The following is an 18,022-nucleotide window of genomic DNA, read 5'->3' as shown; positions in this document are numbered from 1 at the left end:
GACAGACCCGATGTTTACTGAGCTCGAGCTTGAATCGACTCAAGTCCAGGTTGCATTTTTCATATAGGCATTAATCAACGTCGCACAAATCGACACCATTTCCTGGGGGGGCGTATATTGAAATAGCTACCAACAATATGTTGGGGTATGCGGAAAGGTAGATTCACGATAAGTATGATCAATCAAGAATTGCCCGGTGCACTGTGACTTTTTTCGAAAAAAGAAAACAATTTAGTTGATTCTAAAGATACTAGAATACATTACCAGGAAAATATTACCGCGAATATAATATATTGTACACTTGCATGCCATAGAAATGGCTTAAAATTATTATGTATAATTCAAAAACTTAATGTATTACTTTAAATTGTTAGTGATTAAATTATGTATTGACGTAAAAATAGGTATTAATACACATTTGAAATCTTGACGATTTAAGTATTATTCATACGATAATCATCTATAGTTATCGCTAATGGGAAAAAACTTATCGAATTTATAAGGTCAAATCTAATAATAATTCTTTCGTCTGTTATTTATTCTACAACAAAAATAAATCTCGTGAAATTTTTCGTAGGTCAAAGTAGGGCACAAGAAGTGCGACCGCATGTACAATATCAAGCTCTGAGATTCTGTATATATAGCGCGTAAATAATTATGTCGATATTTGTTCTGTTCCGTACTTGTCTGTAATTTGAAGGTTTGACATTTGCGAAATTATTTCCATCGACGTTCTGCAAACCCGTAATACGCAGAATGCTGAAAATATATCGCGAAATCGCGCAAATGCATTCCGAGCACACATCCAAATGAAAGATCCGGTGAAGCTCGAAAGCGCTATATATATATATATATATATATATATATATATATATATAATATATAATAAAGATAAATATATAAAAAACGCGTGTTAAGACACATGTGTAGTCGATTCACATAAAAAATGATGTTTTCTACGTATACATAATCCCGTGAGCTTAATATCAAAGAGGAAGGCCGCGTGCTTGGTATCATTTGCGTGAGTGCAGTTATGAAGGGATTCTAGTTGAGTGTAAACATTTTCCCGACGACGAGGAAACAATGAGAAGAAAATAAAGATGGGAAGTGTGAGCGGCAACTCGTTTATTTACGTACGTACTGTTCATTTTTCATCGAGAATATTACGAGAAACTATTGTATATATCATCATAACAGTTTGTCGCAAAAATTCAATTATACGTGCAAACATAGTATAGAAAATAAGCAATACGTATAAGAGTATTAATAATCGTGGAAGTTCACAGTGCAGATCAATAAATCCTATTTTCTCAGTAAATTGATATAAATCGCTAAATGGAGATTCAATTGAAAGTCTGAGCAAATACATCGGCTAAGTGTACAAAGGATCACTTCTTCACTTGCTTTCTTTTTTCGCTATCGGTTCGCACGAGTCATGCTCGTCTTGAATTTTAATATTCAGCAAATCGTTGGCGATATAAAGCAAGCTTTGTACCCACGATGCACAGTCGCATTAACGGTGAGGTATCATTAATATCGAGGTCACACTCGCGATGCAATTCGTGATATACTTTCGCGTACACAATTTTCATTTGCGAGCGCAAAAATAAATTCTTTTCTCTTTGACGCAACATAGTCACACATTTCACAATATATTTTAGACCTTTTTTTTGTCTAAAAAGACGCGTTAGATTGAATAATTGTCACGAGTTATTATGTGTGAAAATTACTGAAATAAAATTGCGCGATGTGTTACTGGAAACAATTAATAGAAGAATTCCGAGCACGCGTGTAATTTCGAAATCGCATTTTATCCGCTTGAAATCGAAGATGATATTGCGTGCAATTTACGTAAGAGATATGTGCAAGATCATATATACATATATATATATACATATACTATATATCCGAGCCTATTTCGATCGAACGCGATTATTGGACTGAAAGGACACGTATATCCGCGTTGATGCGTCCTTTTTCGGCGATAAATTTCTTTTTCACCGTTACATTTCGTTTTACACAGGTCGATTGAACGTGGTCGAATGTGAAGTAGTAGTACTCATTGGGAGAAGTACCGTAAAGGCGATTAACGTCCGCTCCAATTTCTCGTATCCCTGACCAACCGAATACACGAAAGAGCAATTTGTATTAAGCCTCTCTCCGCGCGATTCATACGACCACCGATCTGCATATAATTAAGAAAGTTAGGTTTTTCTTGCAAATTATAAAATGCTTACTATAGACAATTGTATTACAGAGAATTTTGTATGCGCTACACATCGGCAATTACATTAATAAAGCTGAACTAACGCACGTCATTATTTTATGTAATTCTCACATTAATAACGAATTCGATTGGATGCACTAGTGCGCACTGAGTGCACATAAATCGCACACAATTTTACGATGACATAATTAATTAAAAAAGTAAAATAATTAATAGTAAGAGCTATTATTATCATTATTATTCATATTGAACAATAATAATAGCCCTTACTATATTAATTATTTTTTTTTTAATTACTTGTGTCATTGTGAACTTGTGTGTGATAAACCTTTATATGTTCAGTGCGCACTAGTACATCCAATCGAATTCGCTATAAGTTTGTTCGTCTTTTTTTTTTATCAAAGAATTGTGCGGTGCTCATCGATATCGAAGTGTATCAAGAAAAAGACAGTGTGAGAGAAGTTCGCGTTTCGTTTATTAAGTCAATTATTATTTTCCGAACCGGCGCGACATCGTTATGCCGCGCCAATATTTTTTCCGCTTCGTCGAGAAAACGCGGCTAACGAAGCGGAAGTAGGGAAACTTGGTCGGAAGCGGGAGAGGATGAACGCGCTACCGAGTACACTCGTTTGTTTTCTTTTATTACTGGCTCGCAAACTTGCGCTGCCTGGGATTTATTCGATTTGGCTTACCGAATGGCGGTGTGGTCTGAAATCGCGGATTCATTAACATACGTATACGACCCAGTTGTTTTCGCGTACCTATTTCCTTCTTTTTGTTGCATTGCGATAAGTACAACGCGGCCCCGGGTCGAATATTAAGATATATGAAACTCGGCCGTTTAATGCCGGCATTCCTGCCGTATCATTGTATTCAAATAATTCATCTCGCCAATGTATAGCGCGTGCAAATCTCTTTCATGAATTTAACACTGCCGTCTTGTGAATATATACGATATTACAAATGTATGTATACATATACATACATACCTTTCTACATGCTCATATACATGTAATAAAGAGCTCATTATTAACGAATTATCCACTGTATTATTACATAACTATTATATATTGATCTGCTGCATAATATACAATGATTATTGATATACAGTATTATTTATATATAACGTACGCTTTACTACTGCAGGAATAATAACAATATTTCTTTTATTTTATTATTTTAATTTTAAAAAATAAACAAAAATATGAAACGTGATTATAGAAGAGAGCATATTAATTAAAAAAATATGTTTAAGCAAAAGTATTTATATGCCAACTATTGAACAGGGGCTCTTATCTTTATGAAATTATTATTTTTTTTTTTTTTATCAAATGTTATAGAGAGGTTACTCCTTTATATTTGTATATTTAATAAATGGATGGTTTCAACACGATATTTTTATGCAACATTTTTCGTTATCTTGCTATCTAATCTTTTGTTAACGTGGCTCGAATATACAGTCAGTGATGAAAAATCGTTTGAATGATATATGATACGTGATATATATGATGTCGAATTTTATAAACAAACTTCTGTCTCGGGTTACATGTTGAGAATAAAAAAACGCGAATTTCCCTTCATTCGGAGCCAACTGTAGTTGTATATTTATTCATACCGCGCCGTCGGACGGTGCGGTGCTTCACTTTTTCGGAGCTATTTGTTTCATTTTCTCACGACTGCTACGCTCAGCTCGTTAAGCGTGTGTAACGCGTATATGCAAACATATGCTCCAATTACGGAAGTTTGTACATAATGATCTAATTGTGGTATCGAGAAGCAAATTGGCTATGCTTCACGCTCTATTCGTATAACCGGCCGCACATCGGCCGATATTACGTTTTAGTGCGCGCTGCTGGGTGCCCGTACAAGCTGGAAGCTCCATAGAGCACAGAGAGAGAGAGAGAGAGCCGGGGAGGATATCACGCTCGTATATACGAGGCTAAAGACGCTCGTGCTAAAATATTCATACTTCATAAGAGGAAGCGTCGTGCGAGTACCGGCCGTTTCCCGAGAGCGATGTAAAATCGCGAGAGAACGCGTGCGAGAGCGAGCCGTTCGCAAATTTACATGGGAGATATCCGAGGGAGGCGAACCTTAAGCGAATCTACTATCAATGCGGAGTAACGATTTCGCGTACGCGACGAGACCCCGGAAATTCGTCCGTCCGAAAGTTGTCGAAACCGAGAGATAAACCGCTGGGGAATGTTGCTTGTACAAGATCGAGATATTAGTAGAAGAATTACCGAGCATTAGCCGAATAGAGGGATATTACTCAATTAGAGAGTACTCTAATGCCCAGTTAACTCTTAAACCATCGCAAGATTATCAAACATCGTTTCATTGTATAACGATTATCACAATTTGATCACTCAACATTACCACGTGTATTATTAGCAAATTTAATACTGGAGTATCGGTGTGTATATGTATATGTGTATCACCAACGTACACGTTCTCTTTGTATTATCGAATCGGAATTACTATCAAATTACTCCGTTATTACGGAATTAGCGTATATATACATATAAGCTTTTGAGCAGCGGATTCCCTTTTCCCGATTGAAGCGACCTTTGTAAGTCTGGAGCGCAATTACATCGGGGTATATCGTTATTCAACACGACGTCGAGACGATAACGATTTTATGACGATATTAATGATAAACTCATTTACATGACAACGTCTCACAGCTTGCGAGACCCCATCCCCGTCTTTGCTCTTTGTCCGGAAGAGCTGCGAGAGAGAGAGGCGTTATTTTATCGTCCAGGACAACGCCGTTCGCAATTTATTTTGGATACCGGAATTCTCGACGGAATGAAACCAGTTCGAGATGCCGAGTATCGATAATTCACAGTGTCACGCGTTTACATAGTGCGTAGCGGATAACTATATCGACGCTGTCCCGCGGATAATCTTTCATTCAGCGTGTACCGTTACGAGCTTGCAGAAGTCATTTGTATAACGAATCGCTGACGGTTGTTCGCTCGTGCACAATCGATTTGGTACGCCGAGGCACGGAGTCGTTTGCAAACCAGAAACTTTTCGAACTGTTTTCATTGCTTCCGTAATTTCCTCATCCAATATTCAAAGAAAATAGTTGCTCGAAATAGTCATCTGCTTTTGAAATATTCATTTATTATTATATAATATGTGCGATATATTATACGAACGATCAATTTTATATCCAAATTTTAAGCTCTTCTATTCCGATAATATTCAAACAATTTCTAATTATTATGCTCGAATCATTATTACGTTAGTTAGTGTCCTTTGTGATTTTAATATCGCGGCTTTACTGAATAGGGTATCCTTGACGCCTAGGTCACCTCTATAGAGATCGTACAATACGACTAGCGTTTCTCGAATGCCAATATGACGGATTTCCCTGGAGGTTACAAACTACTTGCGGAGTGAGGGCACGTATGTATCGATAGTGGCGATCTATCGGTTAATGTTAATACGCACACGTGTCAGAATTGGTTCCTGTTGTTAGGGCACATCCGCATAATAGTTGACATTTCTGACTCTTGTCTCCAAACTCCAATGTTCAATGATCGAAGAATTTACATGTATATATTATTATATACATACCTACATACATATATATAGGAACACATTGTATATGTTTATATACAATACAATATAGGGAGATTGCCGTGTATAATTCGCGCTATTCTATATAGACAATACCATCTTATTGAACAATAATGTCTTTTCATGTTGGTTTCGAATAAAGAGGCTGTTATAACCGTAAGTGATCTCGTCTGATATTTTTGTAGGATATGAAAATTGGTTCGCGACAGCGAACGTGCAAATTATGCACAGTGAGAACATTGCTTTTTATTAGCCTCAGCGCTGCTCTCTCCTTTTATAACGAAAAATACGTAAACGATATAAATTTAAATATTTTTGTGATGTCACTGCTAAAATCATAAATATGTGACCGATAATAAAATGTATATTTATGTGGATATTTTTAAATTTATTATATTGCTGATGTAACTTTTTGTCTTTTATTTATAATAATTAATTGAATAATTCTAATTTTATAAAAATTAAATTATCCGAAAAGCTCTGCTTGACTATTTGTTAGCAATCTGTTATGCAATATCTGTTTAATTAGAATATATTTGCTCTGATATGTGTAATTATATCTGTTTCGCAAATAAGTATAGACTATTTTGAAAACTATAGATTACATATAGATATCGATCTATATATACCATATATTTATATTTCATACATGCAGCTACACCACAAACAATTCAATTTTAGAATGATATTCTTGGATGTATTATATTAGTTTTCAAGTTTCCAAATGATGAATTTTACTTTAGCACATCTTTATATATACAATACCATTTTTTGTATTTTTTTTGTTTACCATTTCCTTATAAAATTTTCACTTCTAGCTACAAGCATTACGTTGTGCTATCATATAACTTATATAAATAGTGTACAAAAAAAGATCACAGAAAAAAAGGAATCCTTGATTCAAGTATATTTTTATTCTTGAACGCTATTTGATTGATTTAAGCACAGAATGCTCTTTGTAATCACAAATTTTCATTTGTCTTAATAATAAATAAGTTTGTGTAAAGTATATTTTATCCTTAAGATATATTCTTGTTTTAAAAATCGCATATGGTAAAAACAAACTTAGTCACATTTGAACTAAGAATTATTATATATATTTGAAAGTACCGCTTATATCCGATGCACACTTGTCACTTGTCCCCTCAATATTTATAAGTAAATTTCAGCTTGAACCAAGAATATTTTGCACTTTGTTTTAAGGATAAATTATCCTTTATCCAAAATTATTTATATTTGGTGCTATTATAAGGATAAAATATACTTGAATCAAGGCATATTTGCATTCTCTCAAGGATACTGTTTTTTCTGTGATGAATTTGTACATTTACACTGCATTTATATGTGGCAAAAAGCAGTCACAGTAATTAAAATGACTCTAAAATAAATATACTGGCGAGTTTAAAATCACATGTATGATAATTAAATAAATATTAATATGCTTCGCTTTGTGTGTTAAATTAAAATGAGTACAACACAATAAAACGAGCAATTCATTATATTACAACCAAGGTAAAGTAATTAATTTACGCTTGCCTGGCTTTACATCTTTTATTATTAGTTGTAATTTTGATTTTGCATAAAAATAGCTTACTTTTATTACCTTAAAGTAATTGATAGAGAAAGAAAGAGAGAGAGAGAGAGAGAGAGAGAGAGAGAGAGAGAGAGAGAGAGAAAGAGAGAGAGAGAGAGAGTAAAGACATTTATTTATTTTAAAATTATCATGGCAAAATTACCAATAAAATTATCAATAAACAAAATTATCAATAAATTATCAATAAATGCCAAATGGCTTTATTAAATAAATTTAATTTAATTATATAATTATGTAATAGTTAAAAATTATTAGAGAACTTATATTATATTTTTATTTTAAATAATATATGTATATATAATACATATATTTTTTATATATACATATTTTTTTCTGTGAGATGAAATCGAGGAATGAAATTTACGATTTGTTTGCAAAATACATTTTTAAGCACATGTCAAAAAAAGGCCAAACTGCAAAATTATTTTTTCAATCAAACGATCTGACAATTTTGAAATAAAAAGCGCGTTATTAAACAAATTTTATTTTGTTCTTATGAAATCATCAACGTTTGACGTTTTAAAAATAATATGAAACTTATCACCTTCTCTACCGTGTCTTTTCATATTTTTATGGCTTAACGGTAGTAGAGCGTGCACTCGTGTAGAGCGGATTTACGCCAGCTACGTTTTTTCAAGGGATCGTTACGCATTGTAAGTGAACGACTGTTCGCGGAGCAAGCTATAAAGATGGCCGAGATGCATATGCACCAAAGTGGTTATGATGTTTTTTACGTTTTCTCGGGTAATTTCCAGTATATAAGATTTTTAACGCGTTTCTCGTGCGCAGACGCAAACGAGGACAGTTGCCCTATATATCTTATCCTGTCGATTTTGGTTTAATTTGAGTCCTAGGCGCGCAATGTGTGTCTTGAGCGCTGATGGTTGGCACGTGCAACGGCAATTCCTCAAGAAACTTTAGAATCCCCGACTCCACTCGACACGAAAATTCCACCCTGAGTGCGAGATGAAGCAGGGTCGTTTTCTCCTCTTCGACGGCGCCGTTGCACGCGCACGTTCTATATTAGGGAGCTGCATGCAAAAGTTGGCACTAATCGATGTTCGTATTATCCCCATTTCGATTGATCGATGCTATTTTGCACATTGCTGAAATTGGCGCATTCAAGTTACCGGCAACACTATGCTGATTTTATAGTGCCTAATTATTAAATAGGAATTTTTATTAAAGCAAAAATGAATGAATTAAAGTAGAATATATAGTATCTATAAAATAAATAATAATTTTTAATTGAATAATATGATACTCGTTACAATTTGAAATAATTCTGATAAATGTAAAATTTTCCTTTGTCCGGCAGAATCTAACATTTAATATTTAATATTCAATAATTAAATAGTATTTTATACGCGTTAAAAAATTAGTATATTATATAGATATATAAAAATTATTATATATTTGATGTTTATATGTAATGTAGTTATTTTTATTAGTGTGCACTTTATTTATTAGGCAATTTTAAAATATCTGCGGCAATATGTATAGCTTACATCTTAAATACCAGCAATCAGCTGTTTTTAATTTAACGATAACGCGCTTTATCTTCTTGAACATTAAGCAGATTTTATTTTAGCGATAATGCGCTTTATCTTCTTGAACATTAAAGAGTTATGTCATTACAAAATATGAAATAAAATAGTAATAATTAGCATTTATTGGGAGCATATACCTATAACTAATTTATTTAATTTATTTTACGTAATATTTTAAAGAATTTCATTTACAATACGCCAATTTCGTTTAATATAGCGACGATTTATTTTAATATGTAAGATTAATCGTATATCGATTTTTTATATAAATGTTTTTATTCCATCGTAAAAATTTTTAATAATAGAATCGGAGAAAAATGTAACAAATGAAATAATACGATACTCGAATGAATCATGCTCCAGTGAAGTATCATTTCTGATGACGTCGTTATTATCACGCAACAAGTAGGTACAAATTTTACAAAGGCCATTACTTTGGTAGAGTGAATGACATGATTTTTTTCTATAGGATCATATAGGATGATATTGAAAACGACAAGAATCTCATATCGACAGAAATATATATCCTAATTGGCTGCTCACACAAAAGCTTCCAACATTGTACGAACGCGTATCACCCGTAACTATACCGCAACAGGTCGCATTGACAAATATGCGGCCGAGTGCTTTTTCATATGATACTGCTATTTCTCGAATTGATGCGATTAAGTTATTTAATTTTATTATATCATCATTATTCTCCTCATTCTTTAGAAAAATAACTGTCAAAAATTTGAAAAAATGTGATCAAATTTTAAATTATCTATAGGAATTATTTTTTGTTAATTGAAATCAAAATTTTTTTTTAATGAATTTTAAGATAAATTTTTTAAAATTTGTAATATTTTTATAATTGGATAGAACCATTGTTGCTATATGTAACATTACTTTTATTTGTATTAAAGGGTAAAACACAGAATAATTTACTGTACTTTTGCAAAACCACTATTGTTACAGATTATTCACTTTGAAAACAAAGCTGTGGTGATGCTATTCTTTTATATAACATTATACATCAACGTGCTTATCTAGAAATTCTATACGGGCTTTTTCAATGTTTATTATCATCATTAGTAAAATGCTTTCTCTCGTATTTAAAGCTTTATATTTTATCATTCCTGGCCTATTAATCATTATTTCATTATCTTTCGTATATGCAATGTTGCTTAAACTATGATAATTGCGTACGCGGTAATTGCGATCGAATGTTTTATATAGCTACAATGGTGATATTTATATTCACTATTTAACATTTACTATATAGAATATAGATATATATTAAAATAATTAATAGTTGTGCATTTAATTTAATCATGCACGGTTGCAGTTTTATTCGTTTAGATCAGTTACATGTGAATATATTCTCGACGAGACGCATACGACCGTCTCTACAGAAACTTCCTCGAGTGGCGTAAATCATGGACGAAGGTTAAAGGTTTCCGATAATTCTCCATATATCACGCGAGAGGCGCAAGGTTCGAATTAACGTAAATGCGGTTTTCGCCCTCTAAATCCAGTAATTGTTGTGCTTCTATCTAGGGACGGTGGTTTCGTCACTCGCTCTGTTACTTGAAACTTATTCTCTCGTAATATTACTCTTAAACCTATCGAGAGTAGAATTTCCTGAACACTATATGAATACTTATGTATACTTGAATTTTAAACGCGTATGTATCGTATCCTCGGCAGGTCAGTTTCTCGATGTTCTGTAATTCAATTAAAATCGGAGAGAGAGAGAGATAGGGAGAGAACAGTGATATAGCGATTGGAACTTTGTTGAAAGCATAAATTTAATACTACATAATTAATTTTCTTTATTTAATTTAAATTTATTTTTAATACAATATAGTAATGATACTATAAAACTGATGTTTCGGACACTTTTCGGTGTTTGTAAGTACATATTTAATATATATACTTATGCAATATAATTTGAATTTAACAGATTGTTAAATGGTATTTCATAAAAATTAACATGGAATAACTTGCATAATAAAAAGCGTAAAATTGACCAGCCAATGATCGAATTCGAAGTTCTAACGGTGAAACTGTGATTGGAAAATGCCGTTCTTTATATGCAAAAGAGATGAAAGTGAAGACATCGAGCGAGTTAACGATTCTGAATATTCATGCAGGTATTTGCATACCTTGCAGTACAGGATATTGATTTTTTTCGTGTTTTCTTAACATCGTGTTTTATTTATCCATTAATCTCACTGTTTATAATAAAATATTATAACAGATTTTTTATTTATAGTAAAAAAATTGCCGATTTTTTGTCGTGATCAAAAATTATATCTTATCACTAGCACAATGTAATTTCCGTAACATTTGTCAACATATTTGCGCGAGCAAGCAATATAACCAGTTCTGTTTCATTTCGATATTTAGGTTGTGATGAGAAATACGAATAAGTATTCCGCTCTGACGAGTACGACGAAAAATACGTACCTTTGTTCCGCGTTCATTGCACGAATTCATCTGCGAGATTGGTAATGTAGACATCAAAAACGATGTGTCGTACATATCTACTGTGCATCGCGCGGAAAAGACATCTCGCAACAATAATGTGTTGTGAATTGCATATTATGATCAATATTGCGAGTACGTACATATATATGCATGTTATACGCATACATGGTAGCTTACGAAGCGATGGTTCGTGAACGTGTGCGTGTCGCGCTCTTTTTTATCATTTTCGAACTCGCGAAGTTGCGTGCGTTTGCCTCGTTGCGCGACGTTATGGGAATATTTAAAGACAGTTCCCGGACCGGTTAAATTGTAATCGATAAAATTATATAGATGCGACCCCGTGTTGCGCCGGACGCAGCGATATTCCGCATATTAAGCGTCAGTTTCACGGGACATCGAACAATCACGATATACCAATCCTGACGCCATGTAGCGATATTATTAGTCTCAGCAATGACAGCGCAGCACGCGGCATTGCATCGTATCATGACGTTTCGATACGTGGTTACAGGAATATCGAATGTTGCGGCGGACATTACGACATTTGGACTCAAACGATGAGATAGCGAACGAGCGATCAATTGTTTAATTGCGGTCGTGTAAGAAGAGTTATAGTTAATCGTTTTGATAATAAGCATATCGGGCAACGCCACAAGCCGCGAAGCGAGAGTTTATCGCGGTATCATCGAGGTTTACTCGAATGGACGCGGATTATTATTCGTCGTAAGTGGTTTGCCCCGAAGCTCCTGTTCTGATGGAGCACTACCGCGTTGTCGGAATAATATTATTCACGCATTTCCGCTTCGGCGGATAGATTATTCTTCGACCAGATTGTTGATAATAATAATATGTGTGTATAATTTATAACCATGAGAGAATTTTCTCCTAATTCGTATTCGCTGAAAATTTATCTTCTCCCGATATATGTTGGGCTTATATAATATCAATCTTCATGTTATTAAACTTTTCGCTAAAGTTTACGCGCCCGCCGTTCGTTATGCTATATATATAATCAACGCAACGGCTTTTGCATATACATGGGAACGGCGAATTGCAACCGCGTTCTTATCGCTTGGAGGAATTTCCGAAAAACTTTCGAATCTGCAAACAAATCTAGAAATGGGAAATTCTGTAGCAGCAAACGTCTGGTAGGTGCACCTTATTCCTTTCCAAGATACGCGTGATTGAAAAAGAGATTGATCGATAGATAGATAAATATTCAGATAGATAGGATAGAAGAAGAATTTTTTGTTTCTATTATATTATATAAAAACTATATATTAATCTTTTGAAGTAGATTCTGAATATGATGAATTATCTAATAAAAAAACGTAGCAATAATAAAATGATTTAAATATCCGGCTCTCCACACAAACGGTTAAAATTAAATATGAGTAACGATGTCCCCTTCATAATGTTCCGTGTATTTCCAATTAAACGCGAAAACCGATTATTTTACTTTGATACTTTTTAACGAACGCAACAGCGTGCAGCCATTTAGTAAAAGACTATTGTTCATTCTGTGGAGACATCATCTGTAAATAATGCACACCGTTTTCCTACAAAACGTAGACGTACGTTGCGACAAAGAGGATCGATATTTCATTTAATGTTCACTTGCTTTACCAGCTCTAATGTTGCCACAAGACAGAATTTGCTGTAGGCATTACTGAATCATATTTCGCATTGCAAAGACGTTGACAAGATACTTCATTACTGTCTACTATAGAATGTATAATAGAACATATATCACGACTTCTACCTTCTGTATTTATTTCTTCGAATTTGCTCGACTTTATTTTACATTAATTATCTTTTTGCATGCGATATAATTTCAAATGATTTGAGAATAACTTTTATTCGATCCCAATCAACTCTTGTTAATTTTTTATTGTAAAATTATATACCATTAAATTTGAGAAAATGAGACACACATACACATATACCTGTATTTACGTATACATGTATACAATTTAGAATGTACATCGCGCATTCACATTTTCGATTCTCTCTTACTGAAACTTTTGAGCGAAACTAGTTTCTTTCAAGATCTTCATGCAACTTGTAGCGGTGATATCAAGTTGTTAGCCCCCTTTCCAACGAAAGAGTGCATCATATCGCGCAATGCAACTGAGAAGAGTCTCTGAAATATAAGAGAGTAAAAAAAGCAACTTTATGTGTATATATTTACATTTTACATAAAAACGAAAAAATATTGGAGATATAATATATGTATATATATTTACATTGTATATATATCTATACAATATATGTATATATATATTTTTTTTTTATATAAAAAGTTTATTATATAGTTTTCGTATAATAGTGCGATTCAAACTTTTGCAATTTGACAGTTTGACAGATGCAACGATAAAAATGATAATCAAAATTTATAAAAAAATGATTTGTTATTTATCAAAGATAGTATTCCTTTAGATTAGATAAATCGATTGTAAAATCAAATACGATAAGTCATGAACGCTGATCTGATGCATAGAGTTATCTTGTGTATATTTATCTTTTCGCGCACTATATAATACATATCTATATGGAGAAATATTGGCGTGCTTTTAGGAAGAAAGTATGTTTGTACACGATAAGATAATTTCGTACTCGGAAAAGCTTTATCGATCGATATGAACGGAAAAGTATTACAAGATCTATAGCAATATAAAAGGAACGAAATGAAGACATTTCTGTTGTAAACTATGTTCTCAGATAATTTACGTGATTAAATTTTATATCGATTGAGCTAAAGCTAATTTCAATATTTGTAAGAAGATGAGAAACACGAATATGACGTTGCAGCATAATAATATTTTTCAATGTATCTGTTACGTATAATTAACTGATATAATTATTATGCGCATAAATACCCCATTGCGCATTATCAAATAAAGAATAAGGATACATTGTTAACATTTTGTACATTGACTGATTGATCTTCTCTCTTGCTGCTTTTATCTTTCTCTTTTTCTTTTGTTTTTTTATTGTCGTTTTCTTTTATCTTTCTCTTTTTCTTTTGTTCTTAACAAGTATTTTTAAATATTAATATTATTAAAAAGGTATAGCAACTAAGAAAAATATTCTCCTTATTTTTAAGAAAAGTCATTATAGCTAATGTCGTTTATGTAATAGTCTTTTTGATATATATAACAACAACGATGCAACGAAAACTATTACATCAAAAATTAAGGTCTCTTAATGTATTAATAAATTACTCATATGTACATATGTATATATGATGCATAGTGTTGTTTGAGATTTTCTTGTAATTTTATGGGTTTTAGACTTTCTAGTCTTCATATATCACAGCGCAAATATTGAAAATATTATGGATGTCGAATCGAGGAGAAAGAGAAAGCTATTATTAAAATGGAGATAAATAAAAAATAAAAAAGAAAATGAATAATAAATAGAGTATGAATAATAAATATAATATAGTTGACAATGAAAAGATCTTTATGGATATTTGAGGATCCAATTTAAGAATGCGGCTTTCAGCGAATCATAAATTTAGTATTTCAATACATACTATTTTATTCTTCAATACGAGTACATCTTTCTGAAAATAAATGTTATTTTTACAACGAGTAAGGATGAGGAAGCATAAGCCCGGAGCACGATTTACTTCCTCTTCGCTTGATGCACGGCAGCATTTAATTATTCAAATTACGCGTGACATAGTTCCTTGGAAATAGCTCTTACATCTAACGGGGGTTGCACTCCTCGCGTCGAATTTCTCAAGACAAAGGAGGACATCTGAAAAACTGAAGTGTAGAAATCTTCTCGACCTGTGAACAAGACAATGCACTTCCTCGCTCGTCCCTCGTATTATCTGTTCACCGCGTACGGTTTCACTATTATAGCTTTTACTAAATCGGTTTTGCATAATCCCCGCTTGAAATCGGTTTTACTCTGAGGATTCAGAGCGGATTGTACGTGCCGAATTTTTTGCGCGCTTTATTTCGACAAGTATAGAGAGACCGCTCTGTAAATTTGGTTTATTATATTTACATTTAATTTATGCCTTATTAAATTTACGTGTTAAATTCACATTATATATTACATTGCATAATTGATATATATATATATATATATATATATGACAAATCGAATTTTACCTTGAGTTTTTATTATATATACAATTTCGCACATATTTTCATATATCTTTTATTATTATCTTCAGTTCATCCAACCATTAATTTTCCACGTTACTCTTATCCGATCACAAATTATTTTTACGGTATTTTCGATTCGCACATACCTATTAGTCTAAATGCAAACACATTTACACTATACATTATGTACATACATACATAGGTATATGGTCGTAAAGATGATTTATGTATTGAAGAGAATTTGTGCGTGTAAGAAGATATATATACGGAACGTTCAGTCTCCATTGTCTGATCGAATCAAATGCGAAAGAGCGAGCGCGGTCCGCTTGAAATTCTCCGAGGTTCGATATAAATTCCCGACTATTGGTTGCGCGCAGGGAGGAAATCAGATTAAGAAGCATAGAACGATTACCAATAACGTGTCGAGAAATTTTTTGCGCGATACCGAGCAAGGCGGCGAAAAGCGCGGATGAAATCGATGGGATTAGCGGGATTGTGACAAGGAGGTAAATTTTGCCTGGCGTGCGCGCGAATGCGGCAGGAAAACTCACTGGGTTAGGAATTCAGTCTGCGCTGCATCCGCGTACGACCGCAGCTGAAATTACGCAACAAACGCACGTCCACCTTGCTTGTCGACTCTTGCGTTCGAATGCATATTGCCATTAATAATCCATAAACAGCAACGTCATCGCTGGCGTTTGGCATTATCGGATTTGTAAACTGGCCGACGTTTGTGACGTGGTACGGGTAAACTCATCGACGTTCAAATATTCTCCTTCTCTCTCTCTCTCTCTCTCTCTCTCTCTTCCCGTTTCTCTCTCTTCAATTTCCACGGCTCTTCGATCCTTCCCCGCCGTTTGTACTGTAATCGCGGCCGTGCGGCATACATGCATACTGATGCACACACACGGATCAACATAGTTGTCTCCGTTCCGCGGAGCAATTCGTGGGTTATCTACGCGAAATTGCGGAGTCTTGCGCGAGACGATCGTATTCCGACGATGCACTGACCTTAATTTCATCCGATGTAATTTCACAAGCAATACTGGCAGCCGGCGGTCGTAAATAGTTGAGGGCTCTGATTTGCCTATAGATTACCGAAGTTATAAGTTATTGTGGATCAAATCTGACGGGAACTTTAAACAAGCTTTGATTTACGAGCTAATATATAAATTGATATTATTCAAATGTGATTTTATTATGTTAAACATTAGAATTAATGTTTTTGATTAGCTCGCTATTTGTTGATATTTTAAAACATGCACGCACTATAAATGCAAATACTTTTACAAATACAAATACTCATACAAAATTTGTTTAATTTATTTCTATTAGAGTTTTGGTACTTTGAAAAATCTAATACATTTATTTTATTGGAGATATATAGACACACATGCGCATACATTATCGTATATGCAGTAACGGTGCATGTAATTTTGCGTAATTTATGGGCGACGATTTACCCCTCGTGACTGGTTCCTAATTAGCGATGCGTATGAAATTCCAGTGGAATGAGAAGTGAACCGTGAAGGTTGAAATTACATAGGTGCTCTTACGTATAGGACAAGTTAGCCGCTTATCGGTTAAGGTTAGATTCATGGGCTGCGGCTATATTGAATTACTATAGAAAATTATTTTCACAACAAAGAGTCTACTATTTCGCTTATACATATATTTCGATATACATTACAGCAAAGCAATGTGGTTTCTCAATTTAATATTATTTAATTAGACAATCGCAATCAGATGATGTCATTATTGCCGAACAGGTCGAGTTTTAGTTTTATTCGACAAAATCCAACCGCGTAAACAAAGTCGATACGATACAACTTTCTCGGGCAATAATTCGTCGAATTTATCACTAAACTTTTAGATTCGGCAGTTACGCTCGTACATAGAGTTGCATCGGGTATTCGTTTACGGGGATGATTCGACCAGCTTGCAATTTCCTAGCCTTGGCGGGGTGTCAAAGTTCCGATGTTATCCAAGTTTGTACGATTTCCTTAGCACGGCTAGCGTCGCCTTGTTCCGGAATTATGATCGCATTTCGGCAAAGTATCGATACGTGTGGCGCAACTTCTTGCAATATATAACCGAAGGAATATTTTTTAATCCAGCATATATTTCGCAGCCATTCGCAAATGACATCCGGAAAGTGTACGTTTGGGACAAAAAAAAATAATTTCGACATGTTACGCGAAGACCCAACGCAACATGAAACGTCAAACACATTTCCTAATGTGATAGCACGTATTGGATATTTATTTATTTTTGTTTGGAGCGCGAGAGGAGGATCCCAGAGTTCTCGAGCGTGATCGTACGTGATGAGATACGAGTCCGAAGTGTCGTAATGTCGACGATGGAAAGAGCTACGGGCACGTACGCGTTTTAAGCGAGCTCCAAGTTGGAAACCCGAATGGAAACTGTGATTTCGGAGCCCCGCGAGGGAGAAATGCGAAGGACT

General features: G+C 33.9%; 1 protein-coding gene across 2 annotated transcripts in view; it reads left to right on the top strand.

The window, feature by feature from the left end:
• kek5 (leucine-rich repeat, immunoglobulin-like domain-containing kekkon 5 protein) overlaps positions 1-18,022 on the top strand; it is a 213,406-nt gene that overhangs the window by 13,309 nt on the left and 182,075 nt on the right. The window lies entirely within an intron of this gene.

The sequence above is a fragment of the Nylanderia fulva genome, unplaced genomic scaffold (genome assembly GCF_048542155.1).
Source record: "Nylanderia fulva isolate GAGA-0341 unplaced genomic scaffold, ASM4854215v1 Scaffold7, whole genome shotgun sequence".
NCBI classification, from domain to species: Eukaryota; Metazoa; Arthropoda; class Insecta; order Hymenoptera; family Formicidae; genus Nylanderia; species Nylanderia fulva.
The sequence above is the reverse complement of the archived record's forward strand: the minus strand, read 5'-3'. Positions and strand labels throughout refer to the sequence as shown.